This window comes from Mesocricetus auratus, unplaced genomic scaffold (genome assembly GCF_017639785.1).
Source record: "Mesocricetus auratus isolate SY011 unplaced genomic scaffold, BCM_Maur_2.0 Super-Scaffold_4256, whole genome shotgun sequence".
In the NCBI taxonomy this organism is placed as follows: domain Eukaryota; kingdom Metazoa; phylum Chordata; class Mammalia; order Rodentia; family Cricetidae; genus Mesocricetus; species Mesocricetus auratus.
Genome location: NW_024429182.1, coordinates 70442772 through 70461369, shown reverse-complemented (window position 1 = coordinate 70461369; position 18598 = coordinate 70442772).

The following is an 18598-nucleotide window of genomic DNA, read 5'->3' as shown; positions in this document are numbered from 1 at the left end:
GATTCTAAAAATAAAATGAGAATTTTACTGAAATGAAGCCAAGAAAAAATTCATAATGATGTAATTTATTCTGGACTTGGTGGTACACACCTATAATCCCAGCATCAGGAAGCAGAGGCAGGCAGGTTTCTAGGAGTTTGAGGCCAGCCTGGTCTATATATGGAGTTCCAGGCAGCCAGAGATAACCCTGTGTTAAAAAAAATGTAACTTAGGAAGTGATGTAAACACATGTTACTTACAAAACACTACTAGCACATTAGTAGAACACCCAGACTTACAGTACTGAACCTGGTTGTGTTTGACAGTTTGACAACTCCCCTAGTTAGCTTCAGGTCAATTTGACACAGCCCAGATTTATTTAGGGAATCTCAATTGGGGGGATTGCCTCAACCTGATTGGCCTGTGGGCATGTCTTTAGGGAATTGTCCTGGTTGGCAATGTAGGAAGAATCAGCCCACTATTGACAACACCATCCCTATGCAGGTGTGCCCTAGCCATGTAAACAAGCAAGCTAGAGGGAGCAAGCCAGTAAGCAATGTTTCTGAATGGTCTCTGGTACCTTCAGGTTCCTGAGTGCGGAGATCAAAGGCTTGAGCCACCACACTGAGCAGGATGCATGTATTTTTAGCTTGGCTTTCCTTGCAATGTGTTTGTGAGATTTCATGTGTGTTCTGTGTATTTTTAGACTTTCATTTTTTAACTTTTTTGTGGGTAGTATTCACACAATTATATCAGAATTAATTTAATTAATTAATTAACATTTCGATTACTTACAGTTTGGGGCTTTTATGAGCGAATAAAGCTACTTTTAGTATTTGTATGACAGTTCAGTGGCAACTTATGCTCTTAATTCTTCAGAGTAAATATTAAGAGTAGTCTTTCTGGTTCTTTTGTAGCTCTGTGCTAACTTTATAGGAATTTTTTTTTACTTTATACTCTTGTCAGCAATTAATGAATGTTTGTTCCGCATCTTTGTCAACACTTGATATTGTCAATTTTTTTAGCTTTAGCCACACTGGCAAGTGTGGTGGAATTCCACTGGCTTTTGTTTGTTCTATCTATGCATTTGGGACATCTTTTTCATGTGCTCTCTTGTTACCGTTAGGTCTCCTTTGGTAGGTTGTCTCTTCTAATCTTTGCCTGTGTCACTTATTATTGAATGATGAGAGTTCTTTATATACATTTTACTTCAAAATTACATTTACATTAGATTTAATTTATTTGTTTATGGGGGAGCACACATGCATGTTGTGGAGGTCAGAGGACAATTTGCAGGGAGTTGGTTCTCTTCTATTACGTGGGTCCTGGGGACTGAACACAAGTTGGTAGGCTTGTTGGCAAGTGCTTTAGTCTGCTGAGCTATCTTTCTTCCTTTTAAAATTAAAGGACTTATTTTTATCTTTAGTTATGCACTTTTGTGTGTGGGTATGTGCGCATGAGTGCCCTTGGAGGCCAGAGGTATTGGACCCCCTGGAGCTGAAGGCTCAGACAGTTGTGAATCATCCTGTGTGAGTTTTAGGAACTGAACTTGGCTCACCTGGAAGAGACAGAATCGCTCTAATCATGATCTTCCTTCCTGTCTCCCCAGTGCTGAGATTCAGAGAGAGCTCTTAGACCATCCCAGATCCCATGGACAACTTCATTCCCAGTAGAGAGTTTCTATTCTGGGATTACTTACGAACTCATTTATTTTTGAGCCAGGGTCTTCCTGCTCACCCAGGCCGGCCTTGAACGTAGGCTTCCAAGCCTCTTCACTCAGCCTTTCCAGTGCTGGGATTAGAGGTGCATACCGCCAGGCCTGCTTTTATTCTGGGATTAAATCTTCAATGAGGTTTTTCTAAAAAGTTGCTTCTACAGTGCTTTAAGACATCCTAACTCAGGGATACCGCTGTAGTTAGGGATTCCTAAAGTAATCTGAATCCCGAACATTCACAATGAATTTACAGATTTGACTCAGCAGCAAATGAATGTTTACTATTCAGTGGAGACAGCATGTTAGGTTTTTAACTGCATTCTCTGTGCAGAAAAGCTTATTGACCAAGAAGGAAGAGACGCTCTTTTTGCTACTATGAAATGTGAATGTACTTATTTGCGCTCTCAGCTGTTCAGGTTCCAATTTTTCTGTCTTTGATTGATAGTGTGACCTTAGCCACAGACCCCTTCCTGGGCAGCCTTCCCGTCTCAGTGGATCCGCCAACAGAATCATGCTTTTCGTTTGCCGCTTGTTTTACATCTCTGTAAGGTGAACCCAGAAGCTGAGCACAAAAGTTGAGTCAGGCCCAAGGGCATCTGCGTTTACAGTTTCAATCTGAAACATGATGTGTTTCAGAACACAGTGTCGCATGTATCAAAGTTGGCTTTGTTCCTCTGGAGTCGCGGATCAGGAGCAGCCAGAGCAGGGCTCCAGGGAGAGGCAGTGCATCACAGGTTACACTGTTCATCAAGTTACATGAACCCGATGGAAACCTTTTTTATTGGAACCCAGTGTGACCCTTTCTCTGATATCAGTGTGGATGGAGAATGCAGCGTTCACGTGCGTTTTGTCTTACTGAAGTCAAGTTATTTATGCTTCAGTTACATTGGCTGAGCTTCAGCTCCCTGTGGCCTACACGCTCAATAAACTTTTGTTAGCTTGAATAGTTCTCCTCTGCACTCCTGTAATAATCAATCTATTAGACAAATTCTACTCTTGTCTTCACATGACTATGCGGGAGCACAGTCCACAGGGGTGGGAATTGGGGTGACTCGTTAATAAATCTACTAGACAAAGTCTACTCTTGACTTCACGTGGCTATGTGGGAGCGCGGTCTGCAGGGGTGGGGTGGGGTGGCTCTTTACTAAGGCGAGAACTACTGGCTGCGGTGACTACACTGACCAAGGATTCCCAAGGCTAGGGTTACTACACATGTGAAACGTGTAGGACTGTGAAATTTTACACATTCATTTATTCTGAAGGCACTCTCCACCATTGTTTGAGAAATTGACTAGGGCTGGTTGTAGTAAATTAGAAAACATGTTAAAAATCTTAATGCTGTGACCCATTAATACAGTTCCTCATGTTGTGGTGACCCCCCCTCCCCCACCAACCATAAAATTATTTTTGTTGCTACTTTATAGCTGTAATTTTCTATTGTTATGAATAGTAATGCAAATATCTACATTTTCTGATGGTCTTAGATGACCCCTGTGAAAAGCTTGTCCAATGCCTCACAAGTTGAGAACCACTGATCTAGAAATGGACTGGAGAGATGGCTTAGCAGTTAAGAGCACTTACTGCTTTAGAGAGCTGGAGTCTGGTTTCCAGCATCCATGCCTGGTGGCTCACAACTCCCTATAACTCCGGAGGACTTGATGCCCTCTTGTAGGCTCTGTGAGCATACACCTCCCAATAAACAAACAAACAAACAGACCAATAAGTCTTTAAAAACAATCTAGAAGAATTATGAGAAGAAAACCCTCAGGGATTAAATTGATCTTATAGTATACTTCAAATTAATTCATAATTTTGTGTCTCTCTGTGTGTGTACATGTGTATGGTGACACATACGTCACTGTGAATGTGAGGGTCATATGGAAGCCAAAATGGACATTAGGCATCTTCCTCTATGGCTTTCCTCCTTAGTTTTTTGAGATAATTTCTGTCTTTGAACCTTTAGAGAGGAACATAGTTGAATGCGGAACTCTTCAAGGTCAGAGAGCAAGAACAAGGCAGCCCAATTACTACTGGCTGATGCACTCCCCTTGCTAGGTTTGCTTGATGACCAAGGGTGATGATTAATCCCTTATACCTATTTCTGCCCTCAATCTCCTAATAAAAAAACTATTAATGAATGGATGTGTACCCTAAAGATTTAAAGTAGAACTGGCTGATTCTTTTTCATATATGAAAGTTTAGATTTGTGATTCCTTTAACATTCTTTATAACATTACCTTTAACATTCTTTATAACATTACCTTTCAAGATAAGTCAATAAAGTAATTGGTCCTTTTGTTGTCAGTAAAAGACCTGACAAGAACACCTTGTTTGCCCACACGGTTAATCTATAACAAGTTTCTTGGGTATGAATGTATGTCTGTTCTTGTTTTCCACCTTTGACACGTGAAATGTTTAATCATGTGAGGGAGATGGAGAACATATTTTTACCTACAATCATTCACTCAAGAAATGGAATGCAGCTGTTTTGATTCTTGTACTGCCTGGAAGATTATATTGGGGCATAAAAGATATGAAAATACTTGAGAGAGAGAAAGAGAAGAAACAGAAGAGAGAGAAAATAAAGAAACAAGAGAATAAAGAAGGAAATAATCAAGAGAGTTTGTAAGTGCCTTTTTCCCTAACCCCCTCAGATAGGAAAGGTTAGCCTGACCAACTCCATGGATTTCTGTCAGAGCCCTGTGCTGCTGGAGGCTGGCCCCCAAGACAGCAGTGAGGTAGGGGCAATATTTCAACTTATCTTTTATTTTTGATCTGAATTAAGGGCCAGGAGAGTTAGCTCAGTCGGGAATCTGCATTTGGATGGTCAGCACCCATGCAGAAAGCTGGTCACCATAGGACACCTGTGATCCCATTAGCAAGGAGGCAGAGACAGGCTTACCGGTCATCAACCAAACCTAGCATGGAGAGTGCATCGGCCAGTAATAGTTGGGCTGCTTTGCTCTTGTTCCCTGACCTTAAAGAGTTCCGCATTCAACTATGTGCCTTTTTAAAACTTTAGATTTTCTTCTTGGGTTTTTCACCTCAAAGTTATTTAACAGAAACATCTTTGTCTCACTTAGTTATTTTCAAAGCTTTGTTTCAACCTGTAACGCACTCCAAGACTGGCTGGGCTACTGGGACTCAACTGTTAATCCTTAACTTGAACTACAATTCATGAAGCTCCTTAGGCGAAACTCACAGACTCTGGCTGTGAAACATATTCTTCCATTTATTTTTATTCACCAAAACTCTGAATAAACTATCATTATTATTGTCAAATTAGACAGTGCTGCTTAGGGAGATGTCATCTTCTTGACAATCCACAGGTAAAAATGCCTAGTGGAATAGGATGTTCCCAAGAGATAAGCACACATATTACAGGCAGTGGAGATCTTCCCCATGTCCACTCATACCATGCTAGATACCAGAGAAAGAGAGCTGCAGCAAACAGGTAAAGGCACATCAGAAGCAAAAGACATCCCAGGGTCTGCAGTCTGGTGGCCTTGCCTAAATGAGATTGGCTCATCAGAGGATTTCCTTCTGGTGGGCTGACACCTGCAACTTCGATTGCAGCTTGCTGCTCCTCTGGCATGGCCAAAAGCACTTCATAAGAAAGATTTGCACCGCTGGGCGGTGTTGGTGCACGCCTTTAATCCCAGCACTCAGGAGGCAGAGGCAGGCGGATCTCTGTGAGTTCGAGGCCAGGCTGGACCGACAGCCTCCAAAACAATACAGAGAAACCCTGTCTCGTAAAAACCAAAAAAAAAAAAAAAAAAAAAAAAGAAAGCTTTGCACCTATGTTCATGGTGCATGCATGTGTGCATGCACATGTTTGTACCAGCCGTGTGTTTGTGTGTATGTATTGGGGAGTGGGTAGGGCCTGCCTCTAACAATGTTGTTAACTGAATAGGTTGGTTGCTAGCATTAAAATTGACTTATCTGTATACAGCAAACACACCAAGCAATAGAAACTGAGAGAAAACAATTAAGCTGGGAGATGGGAGAGACTTGCACAGCTAAATAATGGAATAATGGGGAGCTGGACAAGTTCTGCACAGAATTAGACTTCATACTAGATGGCTTGTGGGAGGTGCACTGGTGGGGTAGAGGAGCTAGTTGCTCTTTCAGATAAAGTGAATACGCCATGAGTTTCGGTTGTCATTTTGAGCTGAGTGACCTTGTTGGAAGTCAGGTGAAAATGTGTCACTTTTGGGTCATTGTAGTATCCCATCTGTGGTAACCCCACATTGCAGTGCCAATCTGTACCCACCACAAGAACATTTTATTGTTCTTTAACTTAATTAAAATTATGAGGATTGTAATGTCGCAAAAAGAATGACTTATCTGAAAAAGTTTCATTTTACACCTGGAGAAACTGGGCACACAGGGAGGTGGTGATTCCTTGAAGGTCCTACAGCCTTTCCCAGGCAGCTGGGGCAACCCAGACTCAGAGATTGTGGTGACTTTAGTCTTTTGAGTGATGTCCTAGTCAAACTCTCTAGAGATACAGAAGTGATAGGAGAGAGATTGTTACTGGAATTGGCTGATGTGAGTCTGAAGTCATGAAGTCCCATGATCTGTCTTCTGTAAGCTGGAAGACTGAGGAGCCTGGTCTGAGTCCAAAGGCCAGGGAGGAAAATTTGCTGTGTAGTGATCTCTGAGTTAAAACATTCCTTTCTGAAGGGAGGAGAAAGGCAAGAAGATCTTAAGACTCAGGAAATAAACAAAACTTATAAGTCCCAGAAAGGTGAAATTCATAAGATTGACAAAGCCCTTTCTTGAGGTTATATAAGAAGCAAGAATTGCCCAGGAGTAGAGACTCCACAGCCTGGGATGGGAGCTGCTTGCAGGCTGTTCAGGGAGCTCCAGGGATACAGCCTGCATGCCACCCATGCTAGATGTTCTTATTGGCAACACAGCTGCTTTTGAGCTATCCATACTGTTACAAGTGACCTCACCTATGTTCCTGTAAGTTATCTCCATCATCACATTGGTTCACTGAGTCAGACATGGTGGAGGAATCATTTCATTGGTTCACTGAGCCAGACATGGGTAGAGTCATTTCTTTGATCTGTTTTTGGTGATCTATCTGGGAAGAATAGATGGGCCGTTCCCATTTCTCTAGGAAAAGTCACACAACTAAGTCCTAGTTTGAGTTGTATGGTGTCTTAGTTACTTTTCTATTGCTGTGACGAAACACCATGACCAAAACAACTCATAAAAGCAAGCATTTAATTTTGGTCTCATGGTTCCAGAGGGTTAGAAGTCTTGACTACTATGATGGGAATCGTGACAGCAGGAGGGAGGCAGGGAGGCAGGGAGGCAGGAGGCAGGCAGGCAGGCAGGCAGGCAGGCAGGCAGGCAGGCAGGCAGGCAGGCAGGCAGGCATAGCACTGCAGCAAAGGCTGAGAGCTTATATCTGATCCACAAGCATGAGGCAGAGAGAGGGAGATAACTGTGAATAGCCTGGGCTTTTGAAACCTCAGAATCTGCCCAGTGACACACCTCCTTCAGCAAGGTTACACCTCCTAATCCTTCCCAGACAGTTCCATCGACTGGGAACCAGACATTTAAATATATGATCCTATGGGGGCAGTCTCATCCAAACTAGCATAAGTTACTGCATACTTCTGCCACCATGGACCCACCCCCTGCCGTGCCTTTCTTGCATCCCCTCAGACCCTGAGCCCAGTGAACCTCTCTTCCCTTATGTTGCTTTTACCAGGTAGTTGGCCGCAGCAATGAGAAAAGCAATGGATACACCACCCCATAATGATGTCTGAGAACTAACTTAGTCGAATATCCGGGGTATATAAAGTAGCTCTTAGACTGCTGAGAGCAGCATCTAGTAGGTGGTTGCTGGTTGAGGAATCTGGATGCATATTCACGAAGTTAATTCCTTTACCTTTACATTTTCATCACAAGCTTGCATTCTAAAAGAACACAGTTGTGGGGGAGATTCCTTGCTGCTCAGGCTGCTAAAGGATTCTGTCTGTGAGGCTCATTAGAATTCTAACAGCAGTGTCGCTTGCCTTGAAATAGAATCTTTAAGCACAAGGCCATCTGATGGTGTCTGTGGAAGATTACTTCTTGTAAGTAACACTTTCCCAACTTTGAACCGACCATTTAATACAAGCATGTTAGCAATTAAAAATAGTTTAAAAACACATTAACATGACAACTAATTTTAATTCATAGGATAATAATATAAAAATGTACAGAATATATTTTTACCAGACTTGATGCATAATTTGAATTTTATTTCTGTAATAGAGGTTAAATCTGATAGGTGACTAATATAGACCATGTACTTCACTTTCAATATTTCATACTCCTTGGTATATAATTCATAAAGCTTTTTTTTCATAGCAGAACACATCACAGGATAAATCTCATAAGCTTCCTGGAAATCAAAGCAAATAAAGATACTTCTATCCTTATTTAAAGTGTAAAACTGGCCAAATTACAGCAGCCTATGAATTTCTAACTTTGGATGAAGGAATTTACACTACAGTTGGGAGAAAGAATACTTTTTGTTTTTGCAAAGTAAAACTTTATTTTTTTCTCTTTGTAAATGGGAAATCTAGATAAAGAGGAGGGCTATATTTACCGATACAATGGTTTCTACATAGTTAGACCAATGTCTTTCACCCTCTTCTAGGTGGATCCACTTGTTATAGCTCTTCAGCTGGTTTGGAGTCCCCTAGAGGACTGGTAGGACATAACTCCAGGTGTATGAGGGTACACTGAATGGGAGCATTGTCCCTTGGACAAGTGGTCCAGATAAGGGCAAAGGGGGAAGCCCGGAGAACATCTGTGTACTCTTCCCTGCAGTGGCATGAGACTCTCAAGTTTCTCACATCCTCCTTACCACGATAGACAGACAGTTCTAAAACAGAGAAAATAAATCCTTTTTCTCTTACAGTGTTTTAAAGACAGGGTCCCTCTTACATAGCCCTGGCTGTCCTGTCTTGGAACTCACTCTGTAGACCAGGCTGGCCTCAAACTCAGATCCACCTGCCTCTGTCTACAGAGTGCTGGGATTAAAGGTGTACACCACCACACCTGCCTTCACCTACATGGTTGGTGCAAGGTATTCTGCCATATTGAGGAGAAAGTAATCCATCCTTCAGCCATGGGTAGAAGCTGCCACTCATAGCATTACTAGGGATGCCTGACCGACAACCGTGTCCGAGTCTCTTCATGAGTTTCCTGGAGCTGCTATAGCAATATACCATGACTGAGTGGATCACCACAACAGCAGTTTATTCTATTATAGATATTAGGTTACAAGTCTGACATCAAAGTGGAGGTAATGTTGGTGTCTTTGAAGGAAACCAATTCCAGGGCTTTCCTGAGTTCTGGAAGATTCTGAAAGTCCTTGATTCCTCCCTCTTTTCTTTTCTTTTTTCTTTTTTTTTACAAGACAGGGTTTCTCTGTATTGTTTTGGAGGCTGTCGGTCCAGCCTGGCCTTGAACTATAGAGATCCGCCTGCCTCTGCCTCCCGAGTGCTGGGATTAAAGGCGTGCACCACCATCACCCGGCTCCTCCCTCTTTTCTTATCTCATGGTATTCTCCCTCTGCGTGCTTCTGTGTCCTAGCTTCTCTATATGCTAATCAGTATGACTTCATCTTGGCTTGATTACTCTGCAGAGACCTATTCATCAGCAGGACTGCATTTATATACACTAGAAGGTAGGACATGAACACATCTTTTTGGGGAAACATTTCAACTTAAAATATTTTTAAAAAGGTTTTATTTTATATGTATGAATGTTTTGCTTGCCTGCATGTCTGTGCACTGCCTATGTGTGTGGTACCCTCAGAGGTCAGAAGAGGGCATCATGACTGAAACTGGAGTCATGGATGGTTGTGAGCTCCCATGTGGGTGCTGCTAACAAAATGTGGGTCCTCTGCAAGAGCAGCAAGTGCTCTTAATCACTGAGCCTTCTCTCCAGCCCTGGAAACATTTTTTCTTTACTTATTTTTAAAATATCCCTGGAAACATTTTAACCTTAAACTCTCTCTCTCTCTCTCTCTCTCTCTCTCTCTCTCTCTCTCTCTCTCTCTCTCTGTGTGTGTGTGTGTGTGTGTGTGTGTGTGTGTGTGTGTGTGTGTGTGTGTGTGTGTGTGTTTGTGTGTGTGCTGAGCCATCTCTCCAGCCTTGGAAACATTTTAACCTTAAACTTAAACACTTTATCTCTGTGTCAGTGTGTGTGTGTGTGTGTGTGTGTGTGTGTGTGTGTGTGTGTGTGTGTGTGTGTGTGTTGAGTCATCTCTCCAGCCCTGGAAACATTTTAACCTTAAACTCTCTCCCTCTCAACTCTCTCTCTGTCTCTGTCTCTGTCTCTCTTTCTCTGCCTCTGTCTCTTAGAGAGTGCTGGGATTCAAGGCATGTCCCACCACCACCCAGCTTCTCCCTCCCTCCCTCCCTCCATCGCTCCCTCCCTCCCTCCCCCTCCCTTCCCCCTCTCTCTCCCTCCCTCCCTCCCTCCCTCCCTCCCTCCCTCCCTCCCTCCCTTCCTTCCTTCCTTCCTTCCTTCCTTCCTTCCTTCCTTCCTTCCTTCCTTCCTTCCTTCCTTCCATACAAGGTCTCTTACTGAGTGGCTAGGTTAGCTTGGCCACAGAGCCTCAGGGCTCCCATCTGTCTCCACCTTCCCAAGCACTGAAAATACAAGTGCAAGCCATACCTGGCTTTTTTTAAAAACATGTGGGTTCTAGAGATTGAACTAGGTCCCCATGATTGGTCTGGAGACCATGCCATCCCAATAAGGTCAGTAGGTCAGTCTCAGAGTTTCCCTTTGGAGCTTTCCCCCTGTAGCTGGTTGCCTTTCTGTCTGAGCATCGGAGTGTTTGCTGCAGTACAGCTGGCCCTTGTGGCTCCAGTCTCCCAGAGCAGCTTAGAGAGGATAGAGCTAGGCACAGAGAAAAGCATTTAGATAAGACAAAGTCCTGATGCGATCTACCCTCAGTCAGGCTTTGCTTGATTTACTCACGTGGGCCACCACATTGGACTCCTCCTCCTTGCCCTTCTGAACTAGGCTGGGATGATGTTTCAGCCATTTGCCAACAAAGGCACTGGTTTTGCAAATTAAAGGTAGTGTTTAAGGATTTTGTGAGAAAGGATCATAAAATGGAAGTTCAGTTTCCCAGAAAGAGGAGTGCTTGCCAAGACCATTTCAGTGTGCTGGTGTGAATCTGGCTGGTGGTGATATATTCCAGGATGGTCTCCAGCTCCAGATGGTGTAGACATGTCTATCCACTGTGTGGCTTCCTAGGAGTTTGATCTGAGCCATGCAAGTATCAGAATAAGCTCTCAACTCGATTGGTTTATCCTGTTCCCTGCACAGACTATCTCAAGATCTACCACTCTAGTTGGAGCTTACAACTGTAGTGTCTTCTTACCTTTTTTTGTTTTGTTTTGGGTCTAACTATGCATCGTGGCTGTCCAGAACTCTCTTTTTTGCAAGTTCTTAAAAACGATGTAGAAAACTGCATATGATGGAAACAGGAGTGGTCCAATATGGTTTCACAAATTTCAAGGTCTGTTGCTATTTAGAAAAACTCCTCAGGCTTCCCATGGTTGAAGACAGGGAGAAAAGTGTGAACAGACTTCTTAGGAGATCAGGTACATTAATGGCACAGTGAGTGAATCTCACAGTTACTCAAGTTCAAATGCCCTATGAGGGTGGAGGCAAGGGTCTATGAAAGCCAGCTCTAATTGCAGGGTGGTGTGTAGTTTTGTGAATAGGTTCAGGAGGAAGCTGGCTTTACCTCCGCGGAGCAGCTCCTTTGTAGAAAGAGGAGGGCTGATGTTGGCAGGTGGGGCTTTGGAGATAAGTGCTGCATCTAACAGGGTGGCGCCCTGTGGCAGCCCGAGTTATTGGCTTTGCATGAAGCGGCTGGCATAGCCAAAACTCTCAGGGTATCGGGTGATCGCTTGAGTTTATATGAAGTTTGAAGTTCAGTAGCTGAGGTCATATGAGGAATGGCATGTCTGATAAGTTGTGGTGTCATGTTCCTCCGAGATGGCAAGTTCATGTCAAGTTCTCCTGTATGAGGTCTGATGAGATATTACATTCTTAAAAAAACATCAGAATAAAGAAAGAACACCAACTTTGAAGTGAGAACATGTAGCAAACTACATCAGTGTTTGGAATCACTTCAAATTTACCTAGTGCTGAGTAGTGCTCATTTCCTCAAGTGATAATAACAATTCTGCCATGACATACGGGTGTCTTTTCTAGTGGCCGAATTCATAGCGAGCATTAGAAAGTCACACTGCGAGGTGATGATAAAACCACCAAATGCCACTCAGGAGGCAGCAAGCTCATCTCCTACAACACCAGCATGGCATTTTCAGCAGCAAATAACAAACCTCGTCAAAAGCAGCTTAAATGATAAGGGGCTTATCTGCGCACACAGATCAGAGCTGCGGCATTGCCAGTGCCCTGCTGCTCCCGACCTCTGCCCATCTGAGGTGGTTTCCCTTCACATGCGGCAACTTGCAAGGCTCCACCTGGAAGGTTATGAACATAGGAAAGACAAGCAGAGTTTCTCTTTTATCGCCTCTTTATTGGGAAGGAAATTCTTTCTCTGAATTCTCTCTCTTCTATCCCAGGCAGACTTTCCCCAATCCCAGGTACTGGGTTGCTGACCAGGAAACTGGCTTCCCACGTGGCGTCCTACACAGCCTTCCCACTTTAGAGCCAGGGTCTGCCTGCGAAGCTGTTGAAGAGAAGTCAGAGGACAAATGCTGTGATCTACAAAAACCCTGATGTCATTTTACCCTGATAGTGCCCACTGTTCCTTTGGGGTTAGTGGTTTGTGCAAAGCCAGTCTGGTTCCTTGAAAAGACTGAAAACAATTCCAAAATTCTAGAAAGAGTGATTTAGATATTAGAGAAAAAGAAACATTAGGGATGAAAATAGTAGACATGCAGATACTAAGGTATAGTAAGTTAACAAAGTGACTTGAAGTCTACAAAAATCAGCTTTAGATGAAACAGACAAATTAATAGAAGCTTATAGCTTTCCACAGATGACTCAAGAAGAAATAGAATGCCAAAGAGTGTTGTATTTTTTTCTGTTTGTGTGTGTTCATATAGTGTGTATATTGCCTGCAGAAACCAGAGTCCAATGTTGGCTGTCTGTCTTCCTCAATGTCTTTCTACCTTACTTCGTCTTTCTTTCTTTCTTTCTTTCTTTCTTTCTTTCTTTCTTTCTTTCTTTCTTTCTTTCTTTCTGTCTTTCTGTCTTTCTGTCTTTCTGTCTTTCTGTCTTTCTGTCTTTCTTTCTGTCTTTCTTTCTTTCTTTCTTTCTGTCTGTCTGTCTGTCTTTCTGTCTTTCTTTCTTTCTGTCTTTCTGTCTTTCTTTCTTTCTTTCTTTCTTTCTTTCTTTCTTTCTTTCTTTCTGTCTGTCTTTCTGTCTTTCTGTCTTTCTTTCTGTCTGTCTTTCTTTCTTTCTTTCTTTCTTTCTTTCTTTCTGTCTGTCTGTCTGTCTGTCTGTCTGTCTTTCTTTCTTTCTTTCTTTCTTTCTTTCTTTCTTTCTTCCTTCCTTCCTTCCTTCCTTCCTGTCTGTCTGTCTGTCTGTCTGTCTGTCTGTCTGTCTGTCTGTCTTTCTTTCTTTCTTTCTTTCTTTCTTTCTTTCTTTCTTTCTGTCTGTCTGTCTGTCTGTCTGTCTTTCTTTCTGTCTTTCTGTCTTTCTTTCTTTCTTTCTTTCTTTCTTTCTTTCTTTCTTTCTTTCTTTCTGTCTGTCTGTCTGTCTGTCTGTCTGTCTGTCTTTCTTTCTGTCTGTCTGTCTGTCTGTCTGTCTGTCTGTCTTTCTTTCTTTCTTTCTTTCTTTCTAGGTCTTCTCTTACCGAGAATGCAGACTTGTGTCCTCTCTTCCCGGGAATCACATGGCAACCACCTCTACCTTACTTCTTAGATAGGGTTTCCCCCTGGATCCGAAACTCGCTGACTCAAGTTGACAAGCTGGCCAGTGAACCCCAGGGACACCCCATCTCTGCTTCCTCAACCCTGGAATTATAGGCATGTAAAATTAAAGTGTAGCTTTAGAGTTAAAAATGATTCATTTATTTGTTTTATGTATATAAGTGTTCACCTGCATGTATATATGTGTGCCACATGTGTTCTGAGTACCCAGAGAGGTCAGAAGAGGGCTTCAGAACCCCTGGAACTGGAGTTATGGATGGTTGTGAACCACCATGTGGGTGCTGGGAACTGAACCAGATCCTCTGCAAGAACAAGTGCTCTTAGCCGCTGAGCCATCTCTCTAGGCCAAGCCCAGCTTTTAAAATAAAGAAATATTTTAGTTTTTAATTTTTGAGATTATAATATAATCACAACACTTCTACCTTTCCTCCAAACCTTCTCATATCACTTTCCCTCAAATTTGCAATGTCCTTTTTCATTGTTATTGGATGCTTGTATGTTTATACATATAACTTATTTATTACATATAATTTACTTGAATGTATGTTTATTTTATTAGTGTGGGTATTTTGCCTGTATGTTTATCTGTGTGCCACATGTATGCCTGTTGTCTACGGAAGCCAGAAGAGGACATCAGATCCCCTGGAACTGGAGTTACAGATGTTGTAAGCCACCATATAGGTGCTGGGAATTGAGCCTGGGTCCTGAAAGAGCAGCCAATGCTCTTAACTACTAAGCCAGTTACCCAGCCACCAAACAGTCTTATAATTAAATGGAATTTGAATTATTTGTTAGAAATCTCACCACAGGGAATATTATATATGTAGATATACTGGAAATTTATTAGACAGTCGAGAAACAAATATTTCTAATTTTATATCAATGATTCCAGAACATTGAAAAAGGGGAAATCCCCCACTCATTTTGAGGTGTGTGTGTGTGTGTGTGTGTGTGTGTGTGTGTGTGTGTGTGTGTGTGTGTGTGTACAGGTGCACATATGTACATCAGAGGACAAATCTGTGGGGACAGTTCTTACCTTTACACAGGTTCTGGGCTTCAAACGGGTCATTACGTTTATGAAGTGAGTCCCTTGACCCACTGAGCCAGCTCACGAGCCCTAACCCCAATCAAATTTACGTCTGCGGATTCCATTTCCAAATGAGTGCGTTGTAAGTTCCTGGCTACTAGACTCTTCAGGATAGCTCAGCCCCTAGCACAGGGTTACTAAAGTGTCTAGCCCTCCCCTGTGTTCTGTCTCTCTGTTTCTACAGGTGTCTGTAAATTCTGAATGTTGTTGAGGAAGTGCACAAGGGCATGGTCCTTATGGAAACACAGCTGGTGGAGTTTTGTTTTTGTCTGAAAATGACAACTGAGAGATTAGTGTGTCAAATGTCAGACCTGTCTGGAGCCTGTGTATTCCAGGGCTTTTTAATTTAAAAGTTTTGGAGAATTTTGTACATGAGTACTGTGTTTACATCATTTCTCTGCCCCTCCATGTCTTCTCACACTGCTCCCCAACACTTGATTCCACAATCTCTTCTGTAATCACACACACACACACACACACACACACACACACACACACACACACCCTATTAAATTCATTTAGTGTTGCTCATATGTCCATGTGTTTGGGACTGACCACCTGAGCTGGATAATCCACCAGGGCGATGGTCCCCGGAGAAAACTGACTCTCCTTCTCTCGGTAGCCATTGATTGCCCACTGCCCTTCATCTAAAGATAGAGCCCTATTGAATTCCCTCCATCCATATTGTCTGGTCGTGTCTTATTTAGGCAACCACGTTGTCGAGATCTCACAGATGCAGCATCTCTGTCATGTCTAGAAGATGCTGTCTCACAGCAGGCATCCCAGTCCACTGGCCCTCACAACCATTACAGTCCATTATTTGTTATTTCCCCCGTGTCTTAGATATAGGAGTTGCATTGTAGATGTACCATTTTGGATTGGACACCCCATGGTCACTTATTCTCTGCAATTTTGACCAATTTTGGATTTCTGTAATAACTTCTATCAGGTACAAAAGATGACTCTTTGATGAGGGAGTAGAGCTGCATTTATCTGTGATGTCTCTACCCCTTTATCACTCTTCAGCATTACAGAATGGCTTGCAGTGAGAATATCTTAATTTTATCTCAGTACCTTTTGAAGTGAGATATAATGAATGAAATATTGAAATTTGAGGAACAAAATAAATGGAAGGATTATTTAAATAAAGCAGGAAGGATTGGTACAGCAAATTTTAACAGCCTCTGTTGCATGCAGCCCCTCCCCAAACTTGTAGAAATTGTTTTAGTCAGCCCATGACTGAGTGCAGGAGATCAATTTACAAATTGCCCGCAGATGGCGCTAGAGCACGTACTGTAATTCAGGAGGTCTGGTTCTGCTCTTTTAAGAACTAAGGAGACCCCAGCAGGTGCCTTTAGTGGGTTCCAAGTGATCCTGACAACCCTCCCTCTTCTCCCTCTCAGGCCACCACCACTAAACCTCTAGAGCAAGAGGCTGCCATTTCAGGGTGACTTTGAGAAGTTGAGGACAATGCTTGGAGGCTCACGTGGGTGTCGATTGTTGCCCCTGCATTTTTGTCAAATAAATTGTCTTGATAAGATACAGAAACTTGGGAGGTAGAAGTAGGAGGATAATAAGCTCAAAGTTATTTTCAGCTACAGAGTGAGTTCAAGGCCAATCTGTGATACAATTTGGAACACTGGCTTTGCTGCACACTGACCCAGCTGTGTCACTTCTAGTTACCAGTGGGACCTTTCCCCTTTGGAAGTTCTCCAGCCTTGTGGCCTCCAATAGCTTGTAGCTCCTGCTCTCTGGGCAGTCTTCCATTTATTAACAGCTCCCGTGGGTTTAGGGAAGAGAAAGCTAAAGCTAGCCCCAACCCCCAGTGCTACACTTGGCAGGAGAAAGGCTGTCAGGAGCAAGACTGGAATGCATGGACTAATTGCACAGGGGATTTCCATTTGTCCTGCTGCCAACCCTGAAGTCACAGTCACCGCTCCAGGAGTGCTTAAGACAGATCCATACTCTGCTGGACTGGGGAGCAAATATGAAGGAAGGGAGGCTTGTTTCCCAAAGCCACTGTTCAGATGTACACATTTATTCCAAGGGTGTATTAGTCAGTTTCCTATCACAATAATAAAATACCAAGGGAGTTAATTTATGAAGGAAAAAAAAGGCTTGTTTGGGCTCGTGATTCTAGCCCAAGGCTGAGTGTGTTGCTTTGGGCCTCTGAGGAGAGCTTGTGGTGGAGCAAACTGTTTACCTTGTAAACCAGGAAGCAGAGCAAGACAGGGAGAGATGAGAGTCCCACAATCCCCTTCTGGTATATACCCTTAATGACCGAAGGACCTCCTAGGAGATCCAGGTGCCTCCCAATAGGCCTTTATGTCTTGGAGCTTTGGGGGACACTACCCACATTCAGGAGAAGAGCTAATTGTGGAGGACACTTTACTGTCCCTGGAAGTGACAGGGAACAAGCCCCAAAGGAACCCAAATGAGAGATGCTAAGAGTGGAGCAGTTTTCAAGGTGGGGCAGATGATCTTGGCTTGCGATTGTGGCAGATGGTTAGCTGGGGGAGAGTGCATTGGGAGGGTCTCATTGAAGCAAGAGAGAAGCCACAGATGGCCAGCCTCCCTTCTGCCCTGGGGCTAATTCGTACACGTGGTCTTACTGTTCACTCAGTGTCATGGTGATAGTTCAGTGGAAAGTGACCCACTTCTGAAGGGATGAGACCTAGGCTGAGTGACAAGATCACTTTATAAAAATGTGCACTTCTGCTTTCTTTTTAAAATATTTAAAAATTTTAATGTTTGAGAATTCCAGTCATGAATACAATGAATTTTGATCATACACACCCCATCCTCTGTCCTCCAACTCCCCCAACACCCTCCCAACAATCCCCTCCTCAACTTCAAAGTTGTCTCCATTTTCTTATCACTAAGGTGGGGTGCCACCCTTCCAGTGTAGTGAGGGCTGCAGAATGACTTCTGTGTCTGCTACTGCCTCCTTCCCATCCTGTCTTGCTGCTCTCCATCTCTGTGAATGGGAACCTCCCTCCATCTGGAAAACCTCCCCAGAACAGGAGAGACTTGCTGGAGCTGAGTAAGGAGAGCTCTGAGGGACCTTAGACAAACTCAGCCTCATGACTCTGACATCTGCTTCCCAAGTTGGGGTGGATGAGACACACGCAGATGAGGAGTTATAGAAGATTCTAGAGAACAGAACTGGTCCCACCTGGGGAAATCATGCTAGACAAATCAGCAGCAGCTGGTAGGAAAATTATGTTGAGGGCTAGAGTCTTGGGAAGCCACGGGATGCTAATGACTTCATTCAGTTCTGTTGCTGTCTGCAAATATATGATGTGAATTTTAATTGTAAACTTCTCACATTTCAATATCCATGGATGCCATGCACACACCCAAGGGAGACAATAGAGTTTAAGAGATTTGTTCAGTCAGAATGGATATGATCCCAAGTCTCAATCAGGTCAGGAAACTTAAGTTTATTTCACTTGGAGTAAGCATGGTCTTTGTAAAACATACTTACCTGATCTGAATCTATATCTCTGTCTCTCTGTCTCTGTGTCTCTGTCTGTGTCTCTGTCTTTCTCTCTCTCTCTGTGTATGTAAACTAAACAATGTGGATATGTGAGGAGACCAGAGGTTGGACACTGGACTGTGTCTTAGTTATTTTTCTATTGCTTTGATAAAACACCATGACCAAGATGACTGATAGAAGAAAGAGTTTATTGGGGCTTATGGACCTAGCAGGTAAGAAGAGTTCATCACAGCAGGGAACCATGGCAACAGGTGGCAGTCATGGTGGGAGGAAGAGCTGAGAGCTCGAATCTCTAACCTGCAAGCAGGAAGCAGGAAGAGAGTGGGGTCTGGTGTGAATCTCATAGCTGTGCACAGAGCTCACCTCCTTGCAGTTTTCCA